The 12,500-nt window shown below is 40.7% G+C and overlaps 1 protein-coding gene across 2 annotated transcripts in view; it reads left to right on the top strand.

The window, feature by feature from the left end:
• Window positions 1–3,076: 3,076 nt before the first annotated feature.
• The window catches only part of LOC122802739 (ICOS ligand-like), a 764,505-nt gene continuing 755,081 nt past the window's right edge, over window positions 3,077–12,500 (top strand). For both annotated transcript variants that reach the window (XM_044072506.1, XM_044072504.1), the window contains exon 1: window positions 3,077–3,144. The gene's annotated coding sequence lies outside the window, so the exon portion shown is untranslated. The remainder of the gene's footprint in view (window positions 3,145–12,500) is intronic.

Genomic DNA, 12,500 nt, shown 5'->3' with positions numbered 1-12,500 from the left:
ATTGCTTACCAGTATCCTACCTTTTCCTACATTCAACTATAGCTGATTTTGGTTAATATATGTACTTCTGGATTTGCAGTGGTGCAGCGATAACATTGTCGCCTCACAGCAAGAGGTTTTCCCGTTCAATTCTCGGCTGGAGTGCCTTCTGTGTGGAGTCTGCATGTCCTCCCCATGGTCAAGTGGCATTCGAAAGACATGTGTGAATGGGCGTGCCTTTGTTGAAGGCTAGGCATCAGGCTGGCACCTTGGCACCATAAAAATCGACTGCCAATCATTAGCGGACCAGAGTTCTGCTGTGGCGACCCCTAACCAGGAAAAGCCGAAAGAAAAACTACAACAACATCATGTATTTCTGGATTCCAACATGTTCTTGTTTCACAGATTTCTAAGGAAAGCAATTTCATGCATTTGCAACTCACTAGAAGAAATCCTCATAGGATATAACCAGGCTAATGGCCATAGAGCCTTTGTAAGCCTAGTCATTCATGCCCCAGTTGTCATAATTATCGATTCCAAGGGCTAGAATGACTTTGGTGTATGCCTGTGCCTTAGAGCTGCTGCTGTCCATAAAGGCAAGCAGGGATGAATTTATGATTTTCCATCTATTGGTCCAAATGTCATTTAAATAGTCTTGAAGAAGAGCTCTGTTTCACATAAATGTGGAGTCTGTTCCAGACAAAGGATAATCTGTCAAACACACACCTGTTCCTCCAACATGTTTTGCTTATGCCACAGACAAGGTTTAGATGCTTAGATCGGGTAATTTTTGTGCTGTTTGTTTTGTAAATGTGTAGCAGATTCATCATTGCTGGATCAAAGAATGCCTTGTAGGCTAGGCATAGATTGCGCCTCAATAGTCTGTAGGAAACCGAATAGAGACATGGGTTTGAGGTGTTCCACATAGGACATGTAATTTACACCCTGTAATCTTTTAATGATGAATCTCTGTGGCCACTATAGTTGTTGCAAATGCCTGGTCAGGTACATGCCAAAGAGGGCATTGTACTTGATTATTGGTCTAATGAGGGCTGAGCATAGTGGGACTGTGATCTCCTTAGATCTGGATGCCATGCCATAAGTTATAACTTGAACCACATAGAAGGATTTTCTCACCACCATGGACACATAGTGATCAAAGTTCAGGTTACTGTCAACGTGAGTTCTCAAGTCCCTTACCACTTAGGAGAGTGTTATCAGTGTTGTAATTTTTTGGGGGTTGTCATCTTCCCAAAGTATAAATATGCATTTTTTGTTTTTGCACTGGGTTTTAGGCTATGGTTCTGGCACCAGTTAACTGGCTCACAGACCCTCCTCAAGAATATCTACATCTTTGGAGGAATCAATTGTTGCATGCAGCTTACAGCCATCAGCAAATTTGGTCAAACAAAGACCCTCTATATTTTCTATGACTTCAGAGAAGCGTATTCCAAACAGGAGACTTCCAAGTGCTGAGCCCTGTGGAACACCACTAGTAAAGGGCTATTGGTGGAGTTAGATTCCCCCACCCTAACGTCTTGTGTCCTACACGAGCCATTTGACTATCCATTGGATTACATAGGGATTTATGTCTAAATCTGTGTTTGTATATAATACCCAAGTAAGGTGTTGTGTCAAATGTCTTTGCCAGGTTGAGGTAGGCAATATGCACTATTTTTTCCATCATCCATGGTTCAAGTGGCCTTCTTAAAGTAGTACACTGGATTTAGTAGGTGTGACCGGGTTCCTATTATCTAATCAAACTTCCAGAAGATCGAACACCAGAAGTTCGAACCTGGAAGTTCAAAAGGTGAAAATGTCGAAGCCGCGGAAGTCCAAATTCTTTCCCAGGGAAAGAATTTGGTTGGATGTTTCTGTGGCTTTGACATTTTCTCGACTGTGGTCCGAAGGTTATGGAATGGTTTAAGGTAAGTGTGTGATTGTGACGGACATTGGGTTAGGGTGCGGGTAAGGTAAGTGTGCGATAGTGACGGACATAAGGTTAGGGTACTGGTAAGGTAAGTGTGCTATAATGATGGACTTTAGGGTTAGGGCATGGGTAAGGTAAGTGTGCGATAGTGACAGACCTTAGGGTTAGGGTTTAGGTTAAGGTTAGTGCATAGGTAGTTGTGTATGTAAGATTTAGTGTAGGTTTATAAGGTTTTTGGTGTGTTTGTGTTGTGTGTGTGTTTTTCGGAACAGCAAATTTTTTCCCCTGGGAAAAAATTTGCTGTTCTGATGTTTCGATGTTATTACATTTCGATCTTCCATGTTCGAACATCTGGTGTTTGACCTTTTGGAATTTCGATGCTGTAATATGAACCCGGTGTGACCTACCCTTGATGAAACTGAACTAGGATAGGTTCACTGTCTGAAGATTTCCTATGTCTTTATTTATTAGAGCCATGATATTTTTTTCCATGGCCTTGCATATAAGACTAGTCCAGCTTATTTGTCTGTAATTCTCTGGGTCTGTTGATGGTCCACCTTCATGTAGAGGGGTGACCATTGTAGTATTTCATTTCCTAGGGATGAAGCCTGTCTGGAAGCTTTGGCTGAATAGAGATTCTAGTGGGCCTGACAGGTCCTGTTTCAAACTATTTACGAAGCATCCCTGGATGTTATCAGTGCCCATTGCTGTAGTATGTTTAGCTCTGGTCAGTGCAGTGAGGACCTGCTCTTTAGTAACTGTGGGGGGATAAGTGTTAGAGGGTATTTCCTGGGGAGTGACTAGTCATATGGACTCTGTCTTCTGCTTGCACCTTATTGCTCTTGCGTAATACTTTTGAGTAAAGTTACTGTCCTCAACTCTTTTATCTTGGATTTTGGTAACTACTTTAGACAATAAAATATTTCTGTCAAGGCTTTTCCCTCTCTCTGTACTATAATGCTGAGAGGTATACATTCAGTTATAACTGAAATGTCATGAAATCACAAGAAATGAATGACTTTTATTGCATGTATATTCATATACACCAGGCAGCCATTTTTTCTCTAATTAGAACTAGCACAAGTTTATACATACATAAATAAGCAAACCAATACACATATTCCATGTTAAATTGTAGTTTCATTTATTTTCATTGTCTAGGTGTTGCCTAGCCTTCTCTGGCCATCTGGACTCTCAACAAGCAACTAATTTTTCAAGCCTCTGTGTATGTCCTCGTGGGTAACATGAGGTGGCATGAACATCTGTATTATTTCTTTTTAAACAAAAGCATTGTTTTATTTTTACCATGTTGTCATGTTGAAAGAAGAAAATAATGCACTATCAAAAAGCATGTAGAAGCTTGTAGAAAGACCAGAAGCTATTTATTTCTTGTTAAATGCAGACTTGATGCTGATGCTTTTTAGACTGGAGAGAGTATTGCTAGCAGGCAGAGTTGGATGCCTGAAGCTACCCAGAACATAATGATTTTCAGCATTTTAAAACTTACTTAAAATGGACACAGTTAAAACTCTTATCTTCTGATTAATCATGTGATCTATTGGTATGTTATTTAAGTGGTATGATTTTTCTGCCTGAGTGTGATGTAGTCTCTCAGTAGAGCAAAAGAACTGATTAAAGCGTTTTATTTTTTCAGTTGTTAATTTAATGGATTTATTCTGTCAGCAACTCAACTACTTTTATTGGGAAGTCTTTAGTACTTGTTTTTTATCTCTTATGGTTCATCCTAGTAGTCAAAAAAAAAAAAAAACAACCACCTTTTTGATTCTGCCTTCAGAATTCACATTTTATGGCACCCCTACTTGTCCTTTGCTCGACAGCAGACGGTATTGTATGCAGAGTCAGTAGCAGTATGAATACTGTTAATTCTGTTGGTAGTAGTTGAGATCACAATGACTTGTTAAGCAGTGTTCTGCCTCTACCTGAGAATCCTTTAATTGTGTCTTCCAATGTGACCATGAACAACTTGGATTTTACAAAGTGATTTAATGAATTAGAGGAAAATCTTATAAAACTAAAACATTTTCAATGGGACATACTGATTTTTTGAAACTAGCTTGATTGTAAAAAGAGTACAAGGATGCCAGCTGGCAATGATTTACCTCCAACGTTAACTGAAGTCTGGAATGAACTCAAGTGAAAAAAACGGGCAACAGTATTTGCAATTATTATTGGACCACAGCAAAGTTGTTTTTAATGGTCGTAATGCCAGCATCTAACAACAATAAAACTATCAAAAATCTGAAACAACTGTCATTACTTTTTACTAAATTGAAAATCTTCCAAAATAGATTAATAACAAGAAAATGATACTCAGATGAAGAGGAAACTTAAGAAATTTGAGCGTGACAAAAAAGATTATTAAAAGGGATTGGTTTATAATACAAAGAAAACATAAACAGAACATGCTTCCACTGATTCAGAGACTACGACAGCAAGATTGAGACAACAACCTCTGTCAATCAGTTAGAGGGCACAGAGTATAATGTGGGTTATAGGAAAGCAAATCTAAGTGAAGTAAGGCAGTCCGAATGATTAGCAGAGAAAATACACAATGTTTCAAGGGAGAAGGAGATTGTAATGGCCCGTGAAAATGTCTCTAACCAGTCTCAGGTTTTTCAACCTATCAAAATCTACCAATGAAAGAAGCAGTGGAACAAGCACAGAAAGTCTCAGAGACAAAAGGCAGCACAACACATTTTTTCTTTAAACTTGCAAATTTCTCAGACTATATACTAAATGCAATCAAACTGAAGGATTTGAATAAAGGGTGAGCATGTGTCTCAGCAGTTAGAGCTTATGTAGAAGACACAATCAACAGCCTCAGAGGATATGTTAGAAAATTGAATCTCCAATGCCCGTTTGAGAACAAAACTAGTAAAGAGATTTTATTTAGTTGGCCAGATTTATTTAATCCACCCTTAAGGCCAGAATTACAAACATTCCTAAAACTAACTGAGAAAAAATATAAGATCATTTTTACAGTAGAAACCAAGTAGAACTTGTTTTTAACTTGATGCCCACTGAAACAGAAGTAATGAACATTTTGAAAAACAACCAGGACATATTGGTATCTAAGGCTGAAAAAGGGAATCCTATACCAGTTTTGAATACAACTGATTACAAAAACAGACTGCATGAATTGCTGACATTGATGACACGTACTATGCCAGAGTGAAGTGGTCTGACATCTTTAGAAATTAGAGACTAATCGATTCTTTCATATACAAATAGTTTAATGAAGGATTAGTTGGTCATGAACTGGCAGATTATTATGTGGTCAAAGCTCCCAGAATGAGTAAATATTTTCATATTGCCTAAAATACAAAGTGTGGCAGGGTGAGCAAATAAAAATAAAGCTCTTGCCATTTATATGAACACACTTTTACAAAAAGCTGTTGTTAAATATAGGTTCATAGGTTGGTACTAGGCTATCGACCCTAGGGCCTATAGAAGCCTAGCCATAGCAATTCCCTGACTATTTCTTCCCACAGTATTTAATTCCCTGGACCCCTGTCTAGCAGAGTGACTGACGTGATCCCCGGGGTGAATTTCCTATCTCCCATCCAATCGTCAAGTTTCCTTTTGAAGAGGGCCAAAGAGGTGCTCTGCTTAACATGTATGGGCAGTCTATTCCAGAGTCTGGGGAGTCTCTGGGTCAGGATCCTATCCCTCCAGGATGCTTTGTTCATTGTGATGACAAGGTTTGGATTCCCTGGAGTGTGTGGCTCTGTGGGATTGGGATTTCTTTAAGTGTAGCATGTCCAACAGCTTTGGGTTTGACATGGCCTTGTATGCTAAGCAGAGATCACATCTGAGTAGATGATATGCGACAGAGTATAGCTGGAGTTTTTTTAGATGGACAGCATAGGGCAACTGCTTTAGGCCTGTGATTCTTTTAGTGAGGTATTTCTGCAGCCTTTCCAGTTGTTGCAGATGTCTTGAAAGGTACATACCAAACAGAGCATCGTATTCTATAATGGGTTTAATGAGGGATGAGTACAGTGGGACAATGACCTCCTTTTTTCTGGATGAAAAGCCCTTAGTGATGAGGTGTGCCACATAAAAGGATTTCCTGACTGTTGTGGTGATCTGGTTATCAAAGGTGAGACCACTGTAAACCTGTGTCCCTAAGTCTCTTATCACACTTTCGGTGTTTAGTGTACTGCTACCTATGTGATAATTCACGGGTACATGTTTTTTCCCAAAGGGGATAACTATACATTTCTAGGCATTGAGCTTGAGCTCATGGCTCTGGCACCAAGCATCTGTTTCTGTAAGGCCCTTGTAGAATATCCACATCATTTGGAGATTCAATAATGGCTCCCAGTTTGTAGTCATCTGCAAACTTTTTAGCCAGAGTCCCTTAATGTTGGCCTGTACTTCAGAGAAGTGGATGCCGAACAAGAGCAGTCCCGGGACTGAACCCTGAGGTACTCCACTTGTCACTTGTCTGGAGCTGGATTTGAAGTTGGCTACTTTTACAATGTGGGTTCTGTCAGTAAGCCAGTTGGCAACCCATCAAGTGATGTAGCGATTAATGTCCAGCTTAGTAAGTTTATCTGTGATTCCAGAGTGGGGGATGGTGTCGAAGGCCTTGGCGAGGTCCAGATAGGCTGTGTGGACCACCTTAACCTCGTCCACAGCTCTGGAGACTGATTCAAAGAAGTCAATCAGGTTCAGGAGACAAGATCGGCCCTTCACGAACACAAACTGGGTGTGGTCCAGTGTTTAAAGGTTGCCAATGTCTTTGTTTATAAGTTCCATGATAATACATTCCATGGCCTTGCAGATCAGGCTCGTCAGAATGATGGGGTGATAGTTCCCAGGAACCAAGGTGGATCCCCACTTGTGGAGTAGGATAACTATAGCTGTGCGCCACTCAGTGGGCATGAAGCCTGAGGTGAGGCTATGATTAAACATGACACTTAGGTGAGGTGCCAGTTCATTTTGTAGTTCATGTAGTAAACAGCCCGGGATGTCGTCCAGTCCCATGGATGCTGTATTCTTAGCTTTGGAGAGTGTGTTTTTTACCTGTGTGGCCATTATTACCAGAATTTGGCAATCTTTTGGTATTGAGATGGGCCCTTTAGGGAGTGGGGGGGGTGAAGTTGGCACTGAATCGATCTGCCAGGATATTGGCAATATCCTTGGAATCAGTATATTTAATGCCATTCTGTTGTAGCATAGAGCAGATCTGAGCATTGCCATTTAGATTCTTGACATAGCTATAGAGTGCCTTATAGGTTCATAGGTTGGTACTAGGCTATCAGCCCTAAGGCCTATATAAGCCTAGCCATAACAATTCCCTGGCTATTTCGTCCCACACTATTTACTTTCCTGGACCCCTATCTAACAGGGTGACTGACGTGATCCCCGGGGTGAATTTCCTTTCTCCCATCCAATCGTCAAGGTTCCTTTTGAAGAGGGCCAAAGAGGCACTCTGCTTGACATGTATGGGCAATCTATTCCAGAGTCTGGGGAGTTTCTGGGTCAAGAACCTATCCCTCCAGCATGTTTTGTTTATTGTGATGACAAGGTTTAGATCCCTGGAGCATGTGGCTCTGAAGGATTGGGATTTCTTTAAGTATAGCATGTCCAACAGCTCTGAGTTTGACATGGCCTTGTATGTTAAGCAGAGATCGCCTCTGAGTAGATGATATGCGACAGAGTATAGCTGGAGTTTTTTAAGGTGGTCAGCATAGGGCATCTGCTTTAGGCCTGTGATTCTTTTAGTGAGGTATTTCTGCGGCCTTTCCAGTTGTTGCAGATGTCTTGAGAGATACATACCAAATGGGGCATTGTATTCTATAATGGGTCTAATGAGGGATGAGTACAGTGGGACAATGACCTCCTTTTTTCTGGATGAAAAGCCCTTAGTGATAAGGTGTGCCACATAGAAGGATTTCCTGACTGTTGTGGCAATGTGGTTATCAAAGGTGAGACCACTGTACACCTGTGTCCCTAAGTCTCTTATCACACTTTCGGTGTTTAGTGTACTGCCACCTATATGGTAATTCATGGATACATGTTTTTTCCCAAAGGGGATAACTATACATTTCTTGGCACTGAGCTTGAGCCCATGGCTCTGGCACCAAGCATCTGTTTCTGTAAGGCCCTTTTGTAGAGTATCCACATCATTTGGGGATTCAATAATGGCTCCCAGTTTGCAGTCATCTGTGAACTTTGTTAGCCAGAGTCCCTTAGTGTTGGCCTGTACTTCAGAGAAGTAGATGCCAAACAAGAGCGGTCCCAGGACTGAACCCTGAGGTACTCCACTTGTCACTTGTCTTGAGCTGGATTTGGAGTCAGCTACTTTTACAGTGTGGGTTCTATCAGTAAGCCAGTTAGCAACCCATTGGGTGAAGTAGAGATTAATGCCCAGCTTAGTAAGTTTATCTGTGATTCCAGAGTGGGGGATGGTGTCAAAGGCCTTGGCAAGGTCTAGATAGGCTGTGTGGACCACCTTACCCTTGTCCATGGCTCTGGAGACTGATTCGAAGAAGTCAATCAGGTTCAGGAAACAAGATCGGCCCTTCAAGAACCCAAACAGGGTGGGGTCCAGTGTTTGAAGGTTGCCAATGTCTGTTTATATGTTCCATGATAATGCGCTCCATGGCCTTGCAGATAAGGCTTGTCAGACTGATGGGATGGTAGTTTCCAGGATCCAAGGTGGATCCCCCCTTGTGGAGTGGGATAACTGTAGCTCTGCGCCACTCAGTGGGCACGAAACCTGAGGTGAGGCTTTGATGAAACATGACACTTAGGTGAGGTGCCAGTTCATATTGTAGCTCATGTAGTACACAGCCCAGGATGTCATCTGGTCCCATGGATGATGTATTCTTAGCTTTGGAGAGTGCATTTTTTACCTGTGTGGCCATTATTACCGGTATTTGGCAATCTTCCGGTATTGAGATGGGCCATTTAGGGGGTGAGAGAGGGGTGAAGTTGGCACTGAATTGATCTGCCAGGATATTGGCAATATCCTTGGGATCAGTATATTTAATGTCATTCTGTTTTAGTTCAGAGGAGATCTGAGCATTGCCATTTAGATTCTTAACATAGTTATAAAATGCCTTGTGGTTGTCTTTGGAATCTTTGGCAATTTTATTTTCATACCTAGCTTTGGAGGATTTTATGAGGGATCTCAGCTTCTTACTGAGGCTGGTAAGGGAGTTTTTTTTGCATCCTGGGATTTTCCTCTTTTCTGCAACAGATTCTTCCTTTTGTTGTAAAGTTTGTTTATGGTAGGGGACAACCAGATTGGCTTCCTTTTTTTGGAGGAGAGCATCTTAGTTCTATTCCGGATGGCACGATTCATGCATGAGTGGATGTGCTCATAAAGTGCCTTGGTGAAGGATTCAGCAATCAAACTTTCAGTTCCCGTCTGCATGGGTGTCATGAAGTTTGTCACTTCTGACTTGAGTAGCATGAAGTTGGCTTTGGAGAAGTTTTTTATGGAGGTTTCCTTACTGGGGGTGGGGGAGGGATGTGGATGTCAAGGGTGATTAGCTTATGGTCAGATGTAACCAACGAGGGGGTGATCATAGGTGTGGAGCTTCGATTTCCCATGTTGGTAATGACCAGGTTTAGGATATTGCAGCCCATGGTGGGACTGTGGATTAGTTGATTCAGGGCATTGGAATTTATGAATTCCAAGAACCATTGAGCAAAGGCTTTGGTACATGAGTAGTTTTCCCAGTTAATGGCAGGGTAGTTGAAATCACCAAGTATTAGGGTGTTTGGTTGTATCTTAATATTCAGTATGTTTAGAAAGGTGTAGTGAGAATCTTGGGGCATGGTGGGGGATCTGTAGCAAGCTACAACTTAGACTGCAGTCTTACCTAGTGTTAGTTGCACCTGGAGAATTTCAGATGCATTGTGTTGGGCAACTAGCCTGGTGGTGTTAATATCCTTGGTGAATATGGACACTCCTCCACCTTTAGTGTTTCAGCCCTGGTTTGGTGGCCGAAAAGTGTGGTAATAGTTGTAGCCTAGTATTGCAGGGGTGCTTTCTGGAGCCTTGAACCAGGTCTCAGTTACTGCACAGATATCAATGTTCTTCATTTTTAGGAGTGCCTCAAGAGAGTGCATTTTGAGGTTTAGACTTCTAGCCTTGAGTAGCATTACCTTCATATTTTGCATGCCTGTACCTGTTAAGGTGGTGGTTTTGTCCTTTGAACTTTGCCTAAAAAGGCACTATAGGGGTGGCAAGAGCCTTATCCAGTAACGTGAAACCCAGGGGCAACAGGTGCAGGCCATCTCTGGCAAAGAATCATGGTCTGTTGATCATGTCATCCCAGGCAGACATATACTGGATCCCCTTTGAATGACACCAGAAGCTTAGCTAATTGTTGAAGTGAATAATTTTGTCCTTATACTGTGGTATCATTCTGGGCGAAGACAGGATGCTAATCAGGGCTAGGGTCATACCTGCCTGGGTCACATGATCCAAGAGCTCTTCCATGTCTCTTTTCATTTAGTCCAGGGAGGTACGTCTCAAGTCATTCACTCCAACATGGACAATGACAGAGTCATATTTGTACTTGTTGTGGAGTGACTTGAGTGCATGTGTTATGTGGCGGATCCTGGCACCCGACAAGCAACTGACTGTAATTTTCTCCTTGTTCAGCCTGGTGAGTGGGACATCAGTGTGCCTGACTATAGAGTCACCTATGACTAAAGAGTTGGGTACATTGTCTTGCCTTAGGGGCTGTTGTTGGGTGGCACACTGGTGTTTTGAGCTATGTGTCACTTTGGTTGTCACTGGTGTTTGTTTGCGTTTCAGCTTCAGAGGTCCTTGTTGCTTGGGCAGGTTACTGTTAAGGGCCTCCACATATGAGGGTTTAGTGTTGCTATGTGAGGGTGTTGGTGGTGTAGGTTTAGAAGGGCTATGTGTTGCTTGAGGTGTAGTGTGGGTGTTAACCTTCTCCTCTTGACTGTCTAGCACAATCTTGGGTGGAGAGAGTCTCAAACTTCTAAGTTTTTTTTTTTTTATTAAAAGTACTAATGGTCTGAGAGCTTTAAATACAGATTACCTGGCAATGATTGAAATTTGATAATTGTATCTTGTTATTCCAAATGATTCTGGCTTAGTAACTGCACACTGAGGACTATTAGCAGTGGATCTATTCGTACTTTGGCAAATCTGCTTATTAATAAGTATTTTATATGCAGTTTTAATGTACGTGTTTTAAGCATTTGATTCTCACTTTCACAGGTAAGCTAATGGGATAGCAATGATGATGGCTATGGCCCCCAGTTATGCCAAAATCTTAATGAGTGGATGTGAAAATGAATTTATTTTTATGTCTGAGTAAGTAAAGTTCACTGTGTTTTTAAATGCTTTATTGATTATATGCTTTTAGTGCAGAGAAGTAGACTTAGTTAAAAAAATGTTGCACAAACAAAAAAAGCTGGATAAAATACAAGTTCCCAATGGTCAATAAAGGCAAGAAAATAACCGTACGTCACTTCTCTCTTTAGCGTACCAACAGTTTATTCAACGCTTTCATCTGAACAGACTTCATCAGAAAACTAAAACATTTTCCAGGTTAAAACCACTACTTAAACATGTCCTCTAATTACAAACAATAAAACAATTAATCGATCAATTAAAATTTTAAAAAGCTAATGCTCAAATATCACTTTACTGCCTTCACCTTTCTGTATTTCAAAAAACATTAGATGTTTATGGAATCATTTATCCCAGGTGGCTGATCAATTAAAATTTTAAAAAGCTAATGCTCAAATATCACTTTACTGCCTTCAACTTTCTGTATTTCAAAAAACATTTGATGTTTATGGACTCATTTATCCCAGGTGGTGTATCTGCCCCAACTTTATCTGCCATAAAGTTTCTCTTTGTCCAAGATACTTTTTAGTCACCACCCCTTTGGTCTAAACTTACAATTTGAAATACAGAAAATAAAAATCTTTTATATTTTTCACACACTAAGGTGTGTTTAAATAAAGCATTTCTTGAAACCTTTGTCTTCATACTGTACATATGTTCCCTAATGCGTTCCATAAGAGTTCGAGTTGTCATTCTGACATAGAAAGCATTACATGCACTACATGTACTGATGGAAACCACCCCTCTACTTTTACAAGATGAATAACCAGGGACTTTAAAAGTTTAATTCATGTGACCCAACATAATAAAGGGTCCTTCCGAAATGTACCTACAAAAACTGCAATGGCCACATTTATGCATGCCAATTGGATTACTAACAGTCGTCCCTTTTTCTGGACATCTACTATTGTCCTTCTGTAATAAATGCTTTAAATTAAAGGAATTATGATAAACAATATTAGGCTTTTCTCCTATGACTTTCTTTAAGTCAGCATTTCCCTCCAAAATTTTCCAATTGCATGATAAAATATTTTGAATTTTACCACTATCACGTCATGTTTAAAGTGCAAACTGTAACTACTTTCCCAGTATTCCCATTGACCTTCTCTCTCATTTGAGCATTTTTTTCCATAATCTCTTTGCTTAAATCATCCAAGTACTCCCTTCCATACCCTTTGTTTACAAATAAATTTGTTATTAAATCAAATTCCTTTCTAA

This window comes from Protopterus annectens, chromosome 5.part0 (genome assembly GCF_019279795.1).
Source record: "Protopterus annectens isolate FY-2018-M chromosome 5.part0, PAN1.0, whole genome shotgun sequence".
NCBI lineage: Eukaryota > Metazoa > Chordata > Ceratodontiformes > Protopteridae > Protopterus > Protopterus annectens.
The sequence above is the reverse complement of the archived record's forward strand: the minus strand, read 5'-3'. Positions and strand labels throughout refer to the sequence as shown.